Source organism: Lycorma delicatula, chromosome 2, assembly GCF_047948215.1.
Source record: "Lycorma delicatula isolate Av1 chromosome 2, ASM4794821v1, whole genome shotgun sequence".
NCBI classification, from domain to species: Eukaryota; Metazoa; Arthropoda; class Insecta; order Hemiptera; family Fulgoridae; genus Lycorma; species Lycorma delicatula.
The window spans coordinates 66,173,101-66,191,739 of NC_134456.1; positions in this window are offsets into that span (position 1 = coordinate 66,173,101).

An 18,639-nucleotide genomic window follows, 5' to 3' on the forward strand; every position below is an offset into this window, starting at 1 on the left:
AATTAATTATATTAATTAATTATTATTGTATTCAAGGAAGAAAAATGTGCAAGAGTAGAAGCAATGTTTTTCAAGAAGTACATACCAGTATGTATTTACTAATGCCATTTATGTAGGTATAAATGTAGTATCCATTGGAGTTTCAAATTAATCTTGTAGTAGTGTAAATAAATTTACAATATATTAAAAATTTCTGGTATAAATAAAGATTGAAATGTGGAAAACAATTACCTATCTAGCACAACAAGCGATGATAAGAATCCGGTGTGTATTATATGTAGTATCTTTGAATGAAGTGAACCTAATAGAATGAAGTTAATAAAGGTACTTACTTAGCTTCATTCTATTACTGTACTGTATTCTGTTACTGTATTCATTTTGTTGTTCTGTGTTCTATCTACTGTATTCTACAGTACTTTACATAGAATGAACGTAATAGTTTCAATCACCTAACTTTATTCATTGGTTAAATATTTTTTTATTATAAAAGGGAGTGTATAGTGGAACAAATCACTTACTAGTGGGCTATAAGTAATTTATTCATTTAATTATAATCTTGAAATTTCTGACGTTTAAATCTGTATAATTTCGGATAAACTGTACTGGTTTATTGAGTTTGTGGGTCCTAGCGAGTTATTTTGTTTTAGATCAGTCAACTAAATCTAGGTTTAATTATAGTGTTTGGATAGATAATTGAAGGCTTCGAACAGTTAAATATTTGACACAGGTATAAAAGTAGGTCAAGGTATAGTAAGACGTAAGGTATTAAATTTATATCTCGCTAATTTTGAAATTTCTGTTTCAGGTAGATCATTGAAATATAATTTTTATAACTGGTTGAATTTTTTAAGTTAATGTTAAATAATTAATAAAAAAATTATATACATTTTCATTTTTACATAATAGAACTGTTTTATTTCTACTTACTTTGATACACTTCTCCAATTGTTTAATTTTAAATTTTGTTATTTGGAAAAACAATTATATGATTTATTTTTATCCGTGTTTACTTTTCTTACATAATTTTTCCGTTGCAGTTCTCCTTACGGTTCTAGTAAATCGATTCCAATAGGTGTGATCTGAGATGATCTACTATCATTGTAATTCTTCTTTATTAGGTTTTATCAAAGGTAATAGTTATGACAAAGCGCCGGAGAGTCCCATTGAAATAACTAAGGCTTGGGTACACCCAAGCCCAGTGGCAAAATACGTGGGGTGTGGATGGACGGGCACCGTTCCTACACAATCCATGTAGAAGAAACTGCCAGGAATCGAGAGAGAGTTGTCCAGGCGTTGACGAGGGTGGCCCCCGAACTTCGAAGAGGAGGTTACTGGCTGACGTATACGCCTCGACGGTGCTTTACGGGGTGAATGTCTGGGTGTGTGCCCTGGACAGAGCCCGCAACAGCAAGAGATTGCTGAGACAGCAGAAAATACTCAATTTAAGGATTATCGCCGGATACAGGACGATAAGAACAGAAGCTGAGGTAGTAATAGTGGGATGCCCCCAATAGATCTTCTGGCGAAAATGAGACATTCCATCGCAGTGGGATGTGGCAGGAAATCAGCTGTTAACGCAAAGTTCAGAGCCTGGAATAACATATGGGAGGAGGCAGCTACAGGGAGATGGACACAAAGGCTCATCCGCGATGTGAGGAGCTGGGTGGAGAGGACGCATGGGAACATCAGTAATGAGATCACCCAGTTCGTCTCAGACATGGATGCTTGCGAGATTATTTACAAGAATGAATAGGAGTAGTAGAGGGTCTTACCATGACTGTGAGCAGGACATCGCTGATCATTGTAATATTCTCGTGTATAAGATGGAGGGCCCTTAGGAACTATATACTGGAGCAAGGTTCGGTAAATGCAGATAACATAATTAGCATAATGTTAAGAGAGGGGGTTTCTTGGAGTACAATAGCGACTGCGGTAACTGCTATAGTTAGATAGGCAGCAGCAGAACCAAGAAGGCAAACCGGAAGGAGGTAGCCAATCCGAGGCAGAATAGCCGTTGCCGGATGGCTGTGGACGGCCAGTCGCAAGGGATGGGCGGCAAGGGCTTTCCGGGGTCGTCGTCGGTCAATGGTCTCTCGGGGACGCTGCCTGGGTTATTCTAAGGTGGCAATAAGAGCGACCAGGTGATCACGCAAGGGCTGTGTGCATACCATAGGATTAGGGTCCGGCCCCTGTGCGACTAGAGGTGGAGGTTTTTTAGCGGGTGAGAGCCCCGCACTTGCCGTCAGAGCGAGCCTAGTGTCAGAGCTTGCTTTTTATTTTTAATTTTTTGCCGAACTATTATTTATTTAGAGAAAGCCTAATTTTTGTTTGTGGGCAATAAGGAGTAAAAAAAATGTTTTTTTTTTAAATTAATTTTATTGCATTTATTAAAAAATTTATTGCAAATAAATTATTTTACAGTAGGATAAAGAATTATTTTTTCGTAATATTGAAGACAAGTTATAAAGCAAGTAGATGAAGCAGCAAGGATTCTACCACTAGATATTTTTTTTTGTATATTTTACATAACTATGTTGTTTTTCTTTTAATATTATTAATGATTATGTTACTGTGATTCATATAAAAGCATATCTTTAGTGCTATTTTCAATAAAATAAATGTAATTTTGATGTTATAGACAAATACGCAACTATTGTGAGTGTGTTTTTTTTAATAAGTAAGTTAATGATAGAGATCATGCCAGCTGTTAAGAGTCGCACCGGTTACGTCAAAAAAAAAGGAAAGAAACACATCGTGTAATAACAGCCATGTACATCTGTACAATAATATGATGATGATAATCCTATGAGTATTTACGAAAGTGATTATGCAAACAAAACGGACACACACACACACACACACACACACAGCGCTAGTGCTAGTGCTCTCATCATAATTATGTTATGTTTATCTGTTTATACGTTAATATGTGGGTTAAAATTGCACAGGGTCAATTCCATCTGGACTGGCACGCATAAAATTACTGAGCTGTTTAAGGAGTGGGAGTTTTAATCAGCTTATTAACTATCCGGTTTATTCTACTCTGTTATGTGTAATAAATTGATGTTGGAGAGGATATCTAACCTTTTTAATACACATTTTAAAATTTAGATCTTTAAAAGTAGAATCGTTAAAATTAGTACATAAATATTTCGTAATTTCTTGGCATTCTTCATTCATGATAGATAAATTAATGTAGTCTATAGTTACAAAATACAAAACCTTACATATTTAGCCCACATAGGGAGTATTATTAAATCAATAAACCACTGCAAGTGGATAAATTAATTTAGTAGAATATTCAATATTCTTTTTATATTACCTAAGCGTTGTAGATATTCTAAATTATTAAAAATCAGGCATACAGAAATGAAACGGGTGCGTGAGCATGCACGCACGCACACACCCACACACACAACACGCACAATGCAGATAGAAAGCATTCTATAAGTAATGGGCAAGTGTAATATATATATATTTTTTAAATTTAACTACTCCTTTTACATACGTACTTCGTGGCATATTCAGAAAGTGTTTATTCAATTATTTTGTAAAAATACATTAAGTAGATTAAAAGATCATACAGTAATGTACTTTTATATTTGAAAATCAAAAGTATTAAGCAATTAAACATTTTAAGTAGAAGAGAGTATAAAAAGTTATTTTTATGAACGTGTCTAAATATGAGTCTTTAATAAAAAAGTACCTCCTTCTAGTTAAATACAGATTTCTGATGGAGGTCTGGTTGATTGATCTGTAATTCAACTGGATATTTTCTCATAATCCAAGATATTTTTACTTAAGGAAATCTGCGCCTGTCCTCAGTTTAAGTCTTCAGGAGGAGACTTAATGTGTGTTTTCAATATTTGTATTATAACCACGTTTCTTAAGGTGACCGTCGCAAAATCCAGGATCGTTAACATACTGTTTTTTTCTGGATTAAAAATTATTCTATTATCTCAAGAGTTTCTGGGTAGGATGAACATCGGTCTCGAGGAGGAGTTTTGAGCGTAGCAATGGGATAAGATATTTTTCTCTTACATTACCATTAATATTTCTGGCTCAACAGATCAACAAAATTCTTTTTAAAGATAGGGATTTCTAGCTTTATACGCACGCAAGTGTGACTTTAATTTCATACTTTACTATCAGCTACTTTCCGATCAAAAATTTCAAACTGTTAGTGTTGCCGTTAATGTTCTACAACTTTATTACCATACTCGCAGAACTAAAGTTTCTACTTGCATGGAAACATATTCTTACAAATATAGATATTATTAACGACGAGTTAGGCTAAATTTTTATTGGAAAAACAGACTGATGGATAAAAATATTTAAAGATCGACTTACTGATGGCACCATAAAGGCTTTAATGAAACACTAAGCGCTTAAGATGTGAACACAATTATAATTTTACTGTATTTAATATATATCTTTAGATATAAAGATGCATACCTTTTTTCTTTTTTTTATTACCATCTGTGTTTTAATATTCAAACATTTGTCAAATTGTCAAATAAAATATATATATATATATATATATATATATATATATATATATATATACACGATTGTGCTGTAACTTATTTAGATTTAATATAGGACGAACAAAAATAGAATCTTTTGTGTACGCAACCTTAGAACACTGAGTAATTATCTTAAAAAAAAGTAGAAAAACTTTTGCTGAAGTAGAAAAAAATACGAAAAATATCCTTTTGACTTTGGTAAAAAAAAAAAAAAAAAATGAATAATGAGCTTGCAGCAGTACGACTGTAAATGTAACTTTCTTGATTTCAGTTGAATAAGCATTCATTGTTCGTATAGTTAACTAGATTTATATGTGTGACATAACAATGAATAGCAGATCACGTACAGCTTTATTATACCCTCACATTATCATTTAGATAAATAAATAGTTAATATGAAAAAAAAACATGTTTAGGATATTTTATGTTCATTGTTAATATTAAAAACTTATTTATTTATAATGTAATAACTTTTATAACGGTAAGTAAATTTGTACTTCTCAAAAATACGTTTCATTTTTATTGTTTAATTTCGTCGATTACGTTACGTTATCATCCTTATTTATATTTTGATTGAGCTTATTGTATTAAAAATATATTATGAACAATGATAACTGAAAATGTTACGCGCAGGTTCTACTCTCATCGTAATTCACCATTTACGTAATTTCTGATTGCTACCTTTTACTGCTGTCAACAAATAAAAATTTATTTTTTATTATAGTCTATCATTAGTCGTATGTAACATATAATCAAAGATTTGCAGCTGAAATACTGTTTTATGTTATAATTGAAACACACATTCGCGCGGGTGCGTACCGATATTAACACGCGTGCGTACTGATATTCACACGCTTTCATATTTTACAGTCGTTACCAAATAAGGTTGGATTCCAGAACAGGTTTAACTTTATTTAAATCTTCTTTACAAATATCTGGTTTGATTTCTTTTTAAATATTTGCTTTTTTCTTTCTTTATTGATTTCTTTTAACAAATATAATACAAAAAAAAAACATAAACAAAGAGAAATAAGGTACAAAAGTATGCATTTATGCATTTCCTTTTTTTATATCACTGTTGAAAATTACTTTCCTCAAAAATTATGACTTCTGTTGAGAGAAATAACGAGTAAATTTTTAAAACACAACAAATTTTTTTATGTTTGATTAAAATAAATTTATAAAATAAAGGTTTAATTAAATCTTAACGATATTAAGAATTTTTTGTATATTACAGAATTATATACAGTTAACATTTCTAAGAAAGTGATTCATGAATGTTTTAAATATCGTAAATTAAATCGATGGCTTTATCGCTTACATGTATTAGTTATTTAGTTGAAAAATTATACTAAAAAAAAAAAAACAAAAGAAAAATTTCCTTTGAATAATTACAAAAAAATAAAGTCAAATTAAATGTTAAATGTAATGGTATTCACAGAGAACCTCATGAAATTGTATTCAATCAACATTTGCAGAAAAATGTTTGGTTGATATTCTAATATATTATATATTCAGGTATTTTATTTTTACTTACTTTTAAATTATCATATCATTTAGGTTGGATTATAATTAATACAAGAGGAAAGTGGGATTTTTATTTTTAGGAATATCCCCAAAACTATTGATTTTAGAAACAAAATGATAAGCCTGTTAAGAACGCTAAAAAAAATCATTTGCAATTTATTTATTTTTTCTTTTATGTCGGAAAAAACAGAATTTTTGTCATTTTAGATTTCTACATTAATGCATTGTAAATTTTGAAATTGTACTGATGGACTAATATAAAATTCCTTTTACATCAGTTTTATATAGAATAATACTGGCAGTGCCTTGATCGTCTTATTATGCGAATCAAACCTAGTTTTGGTAAAAACGTTTTCACCATATTATTATGAACATTTTATTTTATTTTTAATAAATAGTAAAAATGCTGACATGTTAAAAAAAAGCTTTGTTTAATTTTATTATGAAATAGGAGTTAGAAAATTAATCAGTTAATTCTTTACCTAAATACCAAAAAAAGTTGAATAAATTTGATTAAATGTATTAATCAAATTAATATTAATTACTGTTACTTGATTGACTTCTTGCGTATTTTGTCCATAACTTTGAAGGCACAATAGAGAAAGAAACCCCAAATTCCAGAAAATTAATTTATTGTTTTCTTTCTTAGTGTTTTTTTGCTTAATTATAAACGTAACAAAGACTAATGCAATCAACTTCTTCTCAAGAGGGAAGAGGGTTTAAAAATTAAAACATCACTATTCGATTATTTTTTTTATCATTCACAGTAAAAAGAAGACATTTCAGACAGAGCCTGAAATTTTGAAAACTTTTTGAAAGTTTTATTATTTTTTCTAAAATCAATGTATTTTGAGATATTTATAGAAAAGAAAACATTTATATTATTTCCTTTCCCCTCCCTAAAAGACACTATATGTCTTATTAACCAGAATGTTAAGCAAAAAAAAGCAAAATGCCAAACGATAAAGGTATGACGTCATCTCTTAATTTTTCAATATTAAATTTTATTTTTACCGTGATATATCTGGTGGTGTAATTACTACTTTCAATAGCAAAATAAAGAAAATGTCTTAGTAGAAAAATAGGATATTAAAATAAAAATAAAATCGTATGCAAATAAAAATAAAATAATAAAATCGTATCCAGCACTATAATCTTTGTTTTTTATATGTTTAACCTCCGGGTCCACCGTTAGGTATTACTTCAGAGGATGAGATGAATGATTTGTAGCGTGTATGAAAATGCCATGCCTGACCGGGATTCGAACCCGGGAACTCCGGATGAAAGGCGGATTTTCAGGCTGAGACGCTACCACTCGCACCACAAAGGCCGGCTCCATTATTATAATCTATATTTGATAAATCAAACTGTAAATCTATACTTCATCGACAGTAATCTATATTTGATAAATTATGTCAAAACACCAGTAGAGAGAAAGAAAGAAAAGTACTACAAAATAAGTAAGGAAAACCGTACGTATTATTATTTTTGACGGTAAAATAATATTCAGTGTTAATGATAAAAGGCTTTACGAATAGTATATTAATCGTTATTTTAACAGTTGTGAATATTTTAAATTGATTTTGTAAATATTTGCCTCAATAATATAGAAGCCCACGTATATTTGAAATTTTTTTCCAAACCGTTTAATTTGATGTTATATTGGAAGAATTGTATTCGTACAATTTCTCTCTGTATGGACAAATTGTTAACGACGTGCAATTATTGGACTTTTTTTAAAATTAAGGGTGTGATAATTAACTTGTCTGAAAAAAATTTGCAACTGAATTAGTAAAATTTTCAATGTAATACTTTATTCAAGAAAAGAGGTGTGAATATTTGCACAAACCGGTGCATTCAAATAAATTTGCCTAACTCATACTTCTTTTCTCTTTTATACTGGGAAAAAATGAAGAATAAAATGTGGAAATACAATATAAAAAAAAACTACTATATTCATTAAATAATATATACATAAATTATGTAAACAATATATTTATTTATGAATTACGATTATATTTCATTTTACTAATAGTTTTCCACATTTTGCATTATCCTTATAAAAGAAAAACGTTTTCTTGGAATTTAAAATAGTTTTAAAGTGATATTTGATAGGTAATAATTAAGTTTGCTTCTGAACAGTTTAGATTATCCTTCTGAATAGTGGATCAATGAGTTTGTAAAGTTATGAAATACGATTACTTCAGTTTTCAAAGTTAAAAGGAATATTTGGTTGTGGATATGAATATCCTGCGCGTGTTGGTGGTGGAATATACTGATTAACCTGATTATTAAAATTATCTATTGGACTCGAATCTGATATAGAGAAATCATATTTATTTTGTTCACTATAAGGTACTCTAATATTTGAATGATGATATTGGTCTTTAAATAGCGACGAGAAGTGTGATGTACCGTATGGGTTTATCGATCCTCCAAGGTAAGCATCAGATGTTACTGTGTTAAGAAGATTAGATTGAGTATTTTGACTGATGTGTTGATAAGGTGTTGACCCGCTTATTCCTTGATAAGGATGTGCGTTGTTAAATGCGGTTTGTACAGATGGTATGTGTTGAGTTGTCTTTGCGTAATACTGATCGGGTCTATAGACGCGGTTAGAAGTATCGATAAACGAATTAGATGTCCTATGAAAGTGGGTGAAGGATTTGTCTCCGTTTAAATTCTGTTGAACGGAAGTTGAAAGCGGCTCGTTATTGATTCTGCTGCCAGTTATTTCGCTTGATAAACTGCCTCGATTTCTGCCAAACGGTGGTACATCAATTACTATAGATTCTGGATCTTCGAATGCAGGAACTGACGGCTCTCCTAACTGTGGAGGCCTAGACGGAGGATAACCAGCAAAAGGCGGTGGAGGTGGTAAATATGTATTGCCGACTGGTGGCTCAGCGGATATGCTCCTTAAAATGGTCACACCGACTAAAGTTATCTGAAACATAAAAAAATATTTTATAGTTTTTTTTTTTATCAAAAAAATAACAATTCCTGTTTCCTTAATTATATGTTTATTAATTTAAAAATTCATTAAATAATTTAATGAATTTTAAATTAATGAATAATTTTATGAATTTTTAAAGATTAATAAATTTTTAAATTATAGTTAATGAATTTATTCATAAATATATTCCCTGCCTCACATCATAAAAGGTATACATTAATTTATTGCTTTTCACTATCTGTTCGAGTCGTTCTTATGATCTGACACCGTAGGTAAAGAGACACCAGACACGGCTGTTTTATGTGACAGTATGACATTCACTAAACAGCCAGCCTTTGAAGTGAAGAGACTGGAAGTGTCACTTACAGTACAACGCTCGTAGTACACATACAGCGCCTAATGCTAGTGATTACGTTAGGGCTGAATATCAGATTCATTTTGGTGGGAATGATGATAATGTTGTCATACTTTTGGCTTATTGAGGAAGGTAATATGAAATCAATTGATTCTCATATTTCTATACATGGGAAAACTATGTATGAAACGGTTGTTATTCTTTAGGGTGGTTGTATCATTTTCAGGAGCGACTATTGTTGCCTACAACAGTTACGTTAACTCGACATTTGCATATAAATCTATAGATCTAGCGTATTAAACGTAAAGTTTTTTTGAGATTGTGATTTTCACGGATATAATGGAACAATGTGCAATTCATTCATAAAATTTTGTGTATTATAAAATTTATAATTACCATTTGAGGGATAATGGATCCTACAGAAAAGTTTTGTTCTGACTTTCTACCATATTGACTAAGTATATTCATATTAATCATGAATGTATGTATATCGTATGGTATATATCTGCCAGGTACCCGTTGGAATCAACCCGTCGGGTTGGTCTAGTGGTGAACGCGTCTTCCCAAATCAGCTGATTTGGAAGTCAAGAGTTCCCGCGTTCAAGTCCTAGTAAAGCCAGCTATTTTTACACGGACTTGAATACTAGATCGTGGATACCGGTGTTCTTTGGTGGTTGGGTTTCAATTAACCACACATCTCAGGTATGGTCGAACTGAGAATGTACAAGACTACACTTCATTTCACTCATACATATCACTCATACACATCATACACATACACTCATACATATCATCCTCATTCATCCTCTGAAGTATTGTCTAAACGGTAGTTACCGGAGGCTAAACAGGAAAAAGAAAAGGTAAAAAAAGGTACCCGTTGGAATAAATTTGTAATCAATTACAAAATCTCTTCGGTAGGAAGTACCTGAATTGGTATACGTACTAATATAAAAACGATTTTTAAAACATGCTTTTAAAAAGTTCTAAAAAATTGATTACCCAGTAAACATAAATAGAAGATAACCTTGTTTTCAACAAAATAATATATAAAAATTTGTCTATTTTGGCTAGACCGCAATGAAAAGCATGTGGCGCGACCTTAGTTCTATTTTGGACCGAAATTTAGATAATTCAATGAGATTTATTAGAAAATTGTATATTGAAGCTATCATTTCCATTTTGCATCAAAATCTTTGTCATATTTAAATAATTTATGTAGATATTTAAGATATAAAATCTTAATTAGAATTCTATACAGAAGAATTGAGAGGAGAGTGGAAGAAGTGTTAGGAGAAGACCAATTTGGTTTCAGGAAAAGTTTCAGGACAAGGGAAGCAATTTTAGGCCTCAGATTAATAGTAGAAGGAAGATTAAAGAAAAACAAACCAACATACTTGGCGTTTATAAACCTAGAAAAGGCATTCGATAACGTAGACTGGAATAAAATGTTCAGCATTTAAAAAAAAATAAGGGTTCGAATACAGAGATAGAAGAACAATTGCTTACATGTACAGGAACCAAACAGCAACAGTAATAATCGAAGAACATAAGAAAGAAGCCGTAATAAGAAAGGGAGTCCGACAAGGATGTTCCCTATCTCCGTTACTTTTTAATCTTTACATGGAACTAGCAGTTAATGATGTTAAAGAACAATTTAGATTCGGAGTAACAGTACAATGTGAAAAGATAAAGATGCTACGATTTGCTGATGATATAGTAATTCTAGCCGAGAGTAAAAAGGATTTAGAAGAAACAATGAACGGCATAGATGAAGTCCTACGAGGAGGAGAAAAGATTATGGAGGTGGAAGAATTTTGTTATTTGGGAAGTAGAATTACTAAAGATGGACGAAGCAGGAGCGATATAAAATGCCGAATAGCACAAGCGAAACGAGCCTTCAGTCAGAAATATAATTTGTTAACATCAAAAATTAATTTAAATGTCAGGAAAAAATTTTTGAAAGTATATGTTTGGAGTTCGCTTTATATGGAAGTGAAACTTGGACAATCGGAGTATCTGAGAAGAAAAGATTAGAAGCTTTTGAAATGTGGTGCTATAGGAGAATGTTAAAAATTAGATGAGTGGATAAAGTGACAAGTGAAGAGGTATTGCGGCAAATAGATTCATTCAATAGATTCAAGAAGCATTTGGAAAAATATAGTTAAAAGAAGAGACAGACTTATAGGCCACATACTAAGGCATCCTGGAATAGTCGCTTTAATATTGGAAGGACAGGTAGAAGGGAAAAATTGTGTAGGCAGGCCACGTTTGGAATATGTAAAACAAATTGTTAGGGATGTAGGATGTAGAGGGTATACTGAAATGAAACTACTAGCACTAGATAGGGAATCTTGGAGAGCTACATCAAACCAGTCAAATGACTGAAGACATTGTAGATATTGAATATGAAAGCGCACCCTATGCTTTTCATTGTGGTCTTGCGAAAATAGACAACTATATTATTTTGTTGTAAATAAAATTATCATCTATTTATGTTTACAAGGTATACATTTTTTTGGATTTTTAAAAAATTTTTTACATTTTTATTTTATACTTTTTGGGATTTTATTTTATATGCGTTTGAGATAAGTGGTTTTGGTGTGTGTGCGTGTTGTGTGTGCGCGTGTATTACCATTTTCCTCAGTAACTACTGGACCGATTTCGATGCGGTTTATTGCATTACATAGCATCACTTCAGACCAACTGTAAAACGCTTTAGCCGATTTTGATGCGGTGTTTTGCATTACACTTGATCATCTCATTGCATTACATAGGTATCACCTCAGAGCAGGTTGTTAGATTAGTTTTATGGTAATAAGCCACCAGGGGGCGCTGCAGTAAATATGTTTCTTCAAAACGGCTTCGTGGGTTTTTTTAGAATTTTCAATTTTATCACTTGTTATTAGTACGATGATTAAATATTTACGAAAGTAAATATAATACGAGAATTTTCGTTATCTCGTACAAGAGTGTTCGACGCGTTACATTGGTTGATCAAGTGTATCGATGTTCTCTCAAAAACTTACTGCGCATGTGTACTACTCCTTTCCACCTTCTGCGCATGTCCACACCCGTTAACCGTTTACTGTGAAACGAAAGTGAGCTGAAGAAAAGCATTTAAAAAAACAAATGTAAAAAAAATAAATAAAAAGAAGAATGATTGTTTTATTTATAAATACGCATCTAATTCAAATCATGATAAAAATCAACTTTAACGCTACGTTAGCAAGCTAAAGCTAAATTATATTTTTAACGAAATTAAAAAGTAAAAATTAACTATTTGACTAAACGTTATACCGACGATAATTAATTTGGTTACTATTAAATTCATTGTTAAAGTATCAGTAATATTTTTAATCGTATATTTTATTAATTCTAAAATGAATTGTATTTAAAAATAAAATAAATTTTACATTATCTTACAGTTTACTATAAATTAAAATTTTTTTAAAATCTCTTACTACAGAGTTATTTTAAACAGTTTTGCAATTTTGTTTATACATAAAATCATAAAATAAATATTATTACTATATTAAAATGAAAATGGTAATACGAAATCAATTCACTTCCTTTTCCTCTCACTGTTTTAGTAAAATTTATTTTAAACTAATTTAATTTAATAATACTTTTATTTACCTATTCATTCATAGTCAGTTACTGAATTTTTTTTGCAATTAAAATGATATAAAAAAATGGGATACATTGATTAATACAAATAGTTATTTATGAATCAAGAATGAATGTGAAAAATTCATCAATTCAATTATATTACCACTGCAGTCTTGTTAAAATAACCAGTCTGTTTTAACGTAAAATAATTTCTCTAAATTTTTATGAGATAATTTTGTATTTTTTAATAAATAATATTTTTTTTTATATTACATTTTACATTATTTATTTTTAGATATAACCTATATTGATATAATTACACATTAATATAAAAGAATAATGACAAAATTATTATTTTTTTGTTATTAATAAAATACGTTTACAGATATGATGATTTACTAAAGTTAATTTTTTTTATACGTTATAAAATAAATATCTAAATACTTAGTTCATTTCCATCATTTTATTTCTTTCAAAATCGTCTGATAAAATCTGTTATATACGTATAATCTTTTTCAAGAAATTGTGTAGCGTATTATAAATGTATTACACGAACTAGTACAGTGCTTTTTACTAGATGACCTTAATTTTTTAACTGTTGTATTAAAAATATTAAAAAATTCCGTGAATAGTTTTAATACTATTTATATAATACTACTTTTCAAATAGTTTTCCAATTGAAATAAATTGTTTTATTACAAAATATGTCATTTTATTATTAACATCAGCAGAAGCAAACTTAGGCGGAATAAAGAGAACCGGTAGAAAACCTTGGGTTTCAGACGATATATTGCAGCTGATGGATGAACGTAGAAAATATAAGAATGCTAGTGATGAAGAAAGTAAAAGGAACTATCGGAAATTAAGAAATGCTATAAACAGGAAGTGCAAACTGGTGAAAGAAGAGTGGATTAAAGAAAAGTGTTCAGAAGTGGAAAGAGAAATGAACATTGGTAAAATAGACGGAGCATACAGGAAAGTTAAGGAAAATTTTTGGGTACATAAATTAAAATGTAATAATGTGTTAAACAAAGATGGTACACCAATATATAATACGAAAGGTAAAGTCGATAGATGGGTGGAATATATTGAAGAGTTATACGGAGGAAATGAATTAGAAAATGGTGTTATAGAGGAAGAAGAGGAAGTTGAGGAGGATGAAATGGGAGAAACAATACTGAGATCTGAATTTAAGAGAGCATTAAAAGATTTAAATGGCAGAAAGGCTCCTGGAATAGACGGAATACCTGTAGAATTACTGCGCAGTGCAGGTGAGGAAGCGATTGATAGATTATACAAACTGGTGTGTAATATTTATGAAAATGGGGAATTCCCATCAGACTTCAAAAAAAGTGTTATAGTTATGATACCAAAGAAAGCAGGGGCAGATAAATGTGAAGAATACAGAACAATTAGTTTAACTAGTCATGCATCAAAAATCTTAACTAGAATTTTATACAGAAGAATTGAGAGGAGAGTGGAAGAAGTGTTAGGAGAAGACCAATTTGGTTTCAGGAAAAGTATAGGGACAAGGGAAGCAATTTTAGGCCTCAGATTAATAGTAGAAGGAAGATTAAAGAAAAGCAAACCAACATACTTGGCGTTTATAGACCTAGAAAAGGCTTTCGATAACGTAGACTGGAATAAAATGTTCAGCATTTTAAAAAAATTAGGGTTCAAATACAGAGATAGAAGAACAATTGCTAACATGTACAGGAACCAAACAGCAACAATAACAATTGAAGAACATAAGAAAGAAGCCCTAATAAGAAAGGGAGTCCGACAAGGATGTTCCCTATCTCCGTTACTTTTTAATCTTTACATGGAACTAGCAGTTAATGATGTTAAAGAACAATTTAGATTCGGAGTAACAGTACAAGGTGAAAAGATAAAGATGCTACGATTTGCTGATGATATAGTAATTCTAGCCGAGAGTAAAAAGGATTTAGAAGAAACAATGAACGGCATAGATGAAGTCCTACGCAAGAACTATCGCATGAAAATAAACAAGAACAAAACAAAAGTAATGAAATGTAGTAGAAATAACAAAGATGGACCGCTGAATGTGAAAATAGGAGGAGAAAAGATTATGGAGGTAGAAGAATTTTGTTATTTGGGAAGTAAAATTACTAAAGATGGACGAAGCAGGAGCGATATAAAATGCCGAATAGCACAAGCTAAACGAGCCTTCAGTAAGAAATATAATTTGTTTACATCAAAAATGAATTTAAATGTCAGGAAAAGATTTTTGAAAGTGTATGTTTGGAGTGTCGCTTTATATGGAAGTGAAACTTGGACAATCGGAGTATCTGAGAAGAAAAGATTAGAAGCTTTTGAAATGTGGTGCTATAGGAGAATGTTAAAAATCAGATGGGTGGATAAAGTGACAAATGAAGAGGTATTGCGGCAAATAGATGAAGAAAGAAGCATTTGGAAAAATATAGTTAAAAGGTGAGACAGACTTATAGGCCACATATTAAGGCATCCTGGAATAGTCGCTTTAATATTGGAAGGACAGGTAGAAGGGAAAAATCGTGTAGGCAGGCCACGTTTGGAGTATGTAAAACAAATTGTTGGGGATGTAGGATGTAGAGGGTATACTGAAATGAAACGACTAGCACTAGATAGGGAATCTTGGAGAGCTGCATCAAACCAGTCAAATGACTGAAGACAAAAAAAAAAAAAAAAAAAAAAATTATTAACGAAAATTATGAAGCATTTTGCAAAAAAAAACAAACTTTCATTTCAAAATTGTTTGCAGTATTTAATCCGTAACTCTTATAAAGCTGTATAGTAAATATTCATAATTTAAAAAAGAATTCATTATTAATATTAAAATAGATAAAAATTTTAATTTATTTTACATCGTTAACTATTTTTATTGCACATGATTACGTAAATTTTAAATATTCAACAAAAATTGGGTTTATTGTTATACAATAGAAATTTCTAACAAGTACATATTCCAGATCTCGTTTTTTGAAGATGTTTTATTTATTAATTAAAAAAAATAAATTATTTAAGTAGGATTCTTTAGGTATTTTATGCAGATAAGTGCGAAAAAAATTATTATGAGGTTATAAATACTAGCAAATTATTTTTTATGGAATAGAGATGAATAAAATTCTTAAAAATACAGTATATTTGATAAAAAATATTTTATAAAATAAAATTGTTTGTCTTTATAAAATTGTGTGTCCTGTTATTTGCTAAAAGAAACGGTATTTAGGCTAGCTGATATTTTAGATATTATTCTCAAAAATGGAATAACCGTTATGTAGAAAATAACCATCTAATGTTAGGCTTAGTAGGATACGGGGAAGGTGTAAGTAAATCAACTAGCCGAACTGTGTTATATTACTTTCAAACTTAAATGAACGTAATTACTCTCAGAAAAAGCAACCCTCTGCTAGTTCCCATTGTACCTCGGATGATTTACAGGAACAGCAGACATAAATAATATTGCTATAGATGTAATAAAGCAACTAATTAATGTATTATTTTTATTATTAATAATAGATTATGTAGTATATTGCCTCTACTCAGAAGAGAAGTAATTTATTCTGTAGACAATTTAAGGTAATTTTAATAAATATCTTAAATAAATAGTATTAATTATTATAAATTTTTTAAAGTTGATATAAAACCCAAATAATATCTCATTACCTTATAACTTCACAAATAACTATTTTCAACTTTTTGGTATGTTCTGTTCAGTTGCTAATAACAATTCAAGTGTTGCATTACACGCTATCACTATAATTACAGTATAATCCATTCAATTAAGTATAAAATAATAATTTTATAGTTACTAAAAAAATAGTTTAGTGATTATACCGATTAAATAGGAAGAAAAGTTATAGAAAGAACACAAACATACTTAAAGAAACTGTCACAAACAAATTTTTTCTATTTCGTTGTCAAATTAAAAATAAATAAATAAAACGTTTATTCATTAAAAAAATTTTTTTCGACGTAATAAAAAATCATTCTTTTTATAGACAATGTACAACCTTCTAATCAAGACACAGTTGTTAAACGTAGCTATTCATTATCGAAATCAAGGGGTTTTCAGATTGATTTAAAAACAAATTTAAATGAAAATTATTTTTTACAGATTATATGATGAACTTAATTTTAATAGCCTTTTTTACACTTTTTATGTGTATATTGTTATATATATATATTTTATCTTTATTGAATTAGATGATATCACAAATTTATACATGTCTGATAATTAAAAGTTATTATATTATTAAGTTATTAGTTATTATATTATTTAAAGTTATTATATAAATGTTATTATATTATTAAGTTATTTAAGATAACAACTTAATATTTTTTATATTCCTAATATCAGAGCATTAACATTGACATGAGGGGAATTGAAAATTGAATTAGTTATTTGGAGTAGTTGCTGCTGGGGAAACGTACGTACCAGTATGGAAAAAGTAGCTATTACTTCCACCTATCCCCATTCAGATTTGTATTCAGTGCATTATTATTAGAGAAATATAGTTTTCTAAACAGGTTAGTTTTCATTTTAAATTTAGTTACCTAACGGATAAGGTAAAAATTTTATGTAATTTAAAAATTTATTTTAGATTTTACTTTTGAATCCTTATTAATCAGTTAAGATGAATCGATAAACGATTAAACTGCACGATTACGTAAGTAATTTAGTGGCAGGATTGCATTTATTTAAATAAAATAAAATAAATATATATATTTAATTTAAATTTATTTAAATAAATTTTATATTTTAATAAAACTAATTTATTAAATTATTCTATTTATGTTAAATTAAAATTTTTGTTTAACGTTAATAATAATAAAAACTATAAGAATTAACTTACCAGTAACATGGTATGAAATGATTCGGTATTATTGAAATGACTTCGATGACAGTTGGCACAGGTATTTATATGCGACAATGCCAATAATTTACCAAAATAATGTTTAAAGTCATCATTGTGTTTGTTAAGGACCCTCTTATATTAACAAACGGGCGATTGGTGCTATGTTTCATCATATTTACATACATACAGTATATACACAACTTTCTATACTAACTCTTCTCACTTTCCTATAAACAATGAACAATACATAATTTTTGAATAATTATTTGTTTTTTTCATTTTATTTCATTTTAACATATAGTTATTTTAAGCTATTGTATTTCACTATGGTATGTTTATTACCATTTTACGATCAATAATTATGTTTTATTATAAAATTATATCAGATTTTTGATACGATATTCAGCGTAAATTTTGTAAAGAAAGTTTTAGAAACTTCTAGAGCAATTTGTTTTTTAATTATTACTTCCTTGTACAAGGTAAAGGAAGTATTGTGATTGCGAAAAATTTCGGTTTTCAGATTTCAACGGAAATATCCATTTTGTCCACCCCTGAATCCATTTCGACTAGTTTCGGCGCGACTTCTCTACGTACGTACGTGTGTGTCTCACATAACTCAAAAACGATTAGCCGTAGGATGTTGAAAATTTTGGATTTAGAACTGTTGTAACATCTAGTTGTGCACCTTTTGATTGCAATCAACTGGACCAAAAGTGTCCAAAAAAGCCCAAATCCAAAAAAAATTAATATTGGGGCCCTCATTGAGAGCTTTTCAACGATATATCATGAGTAGTACTTATTTTTATT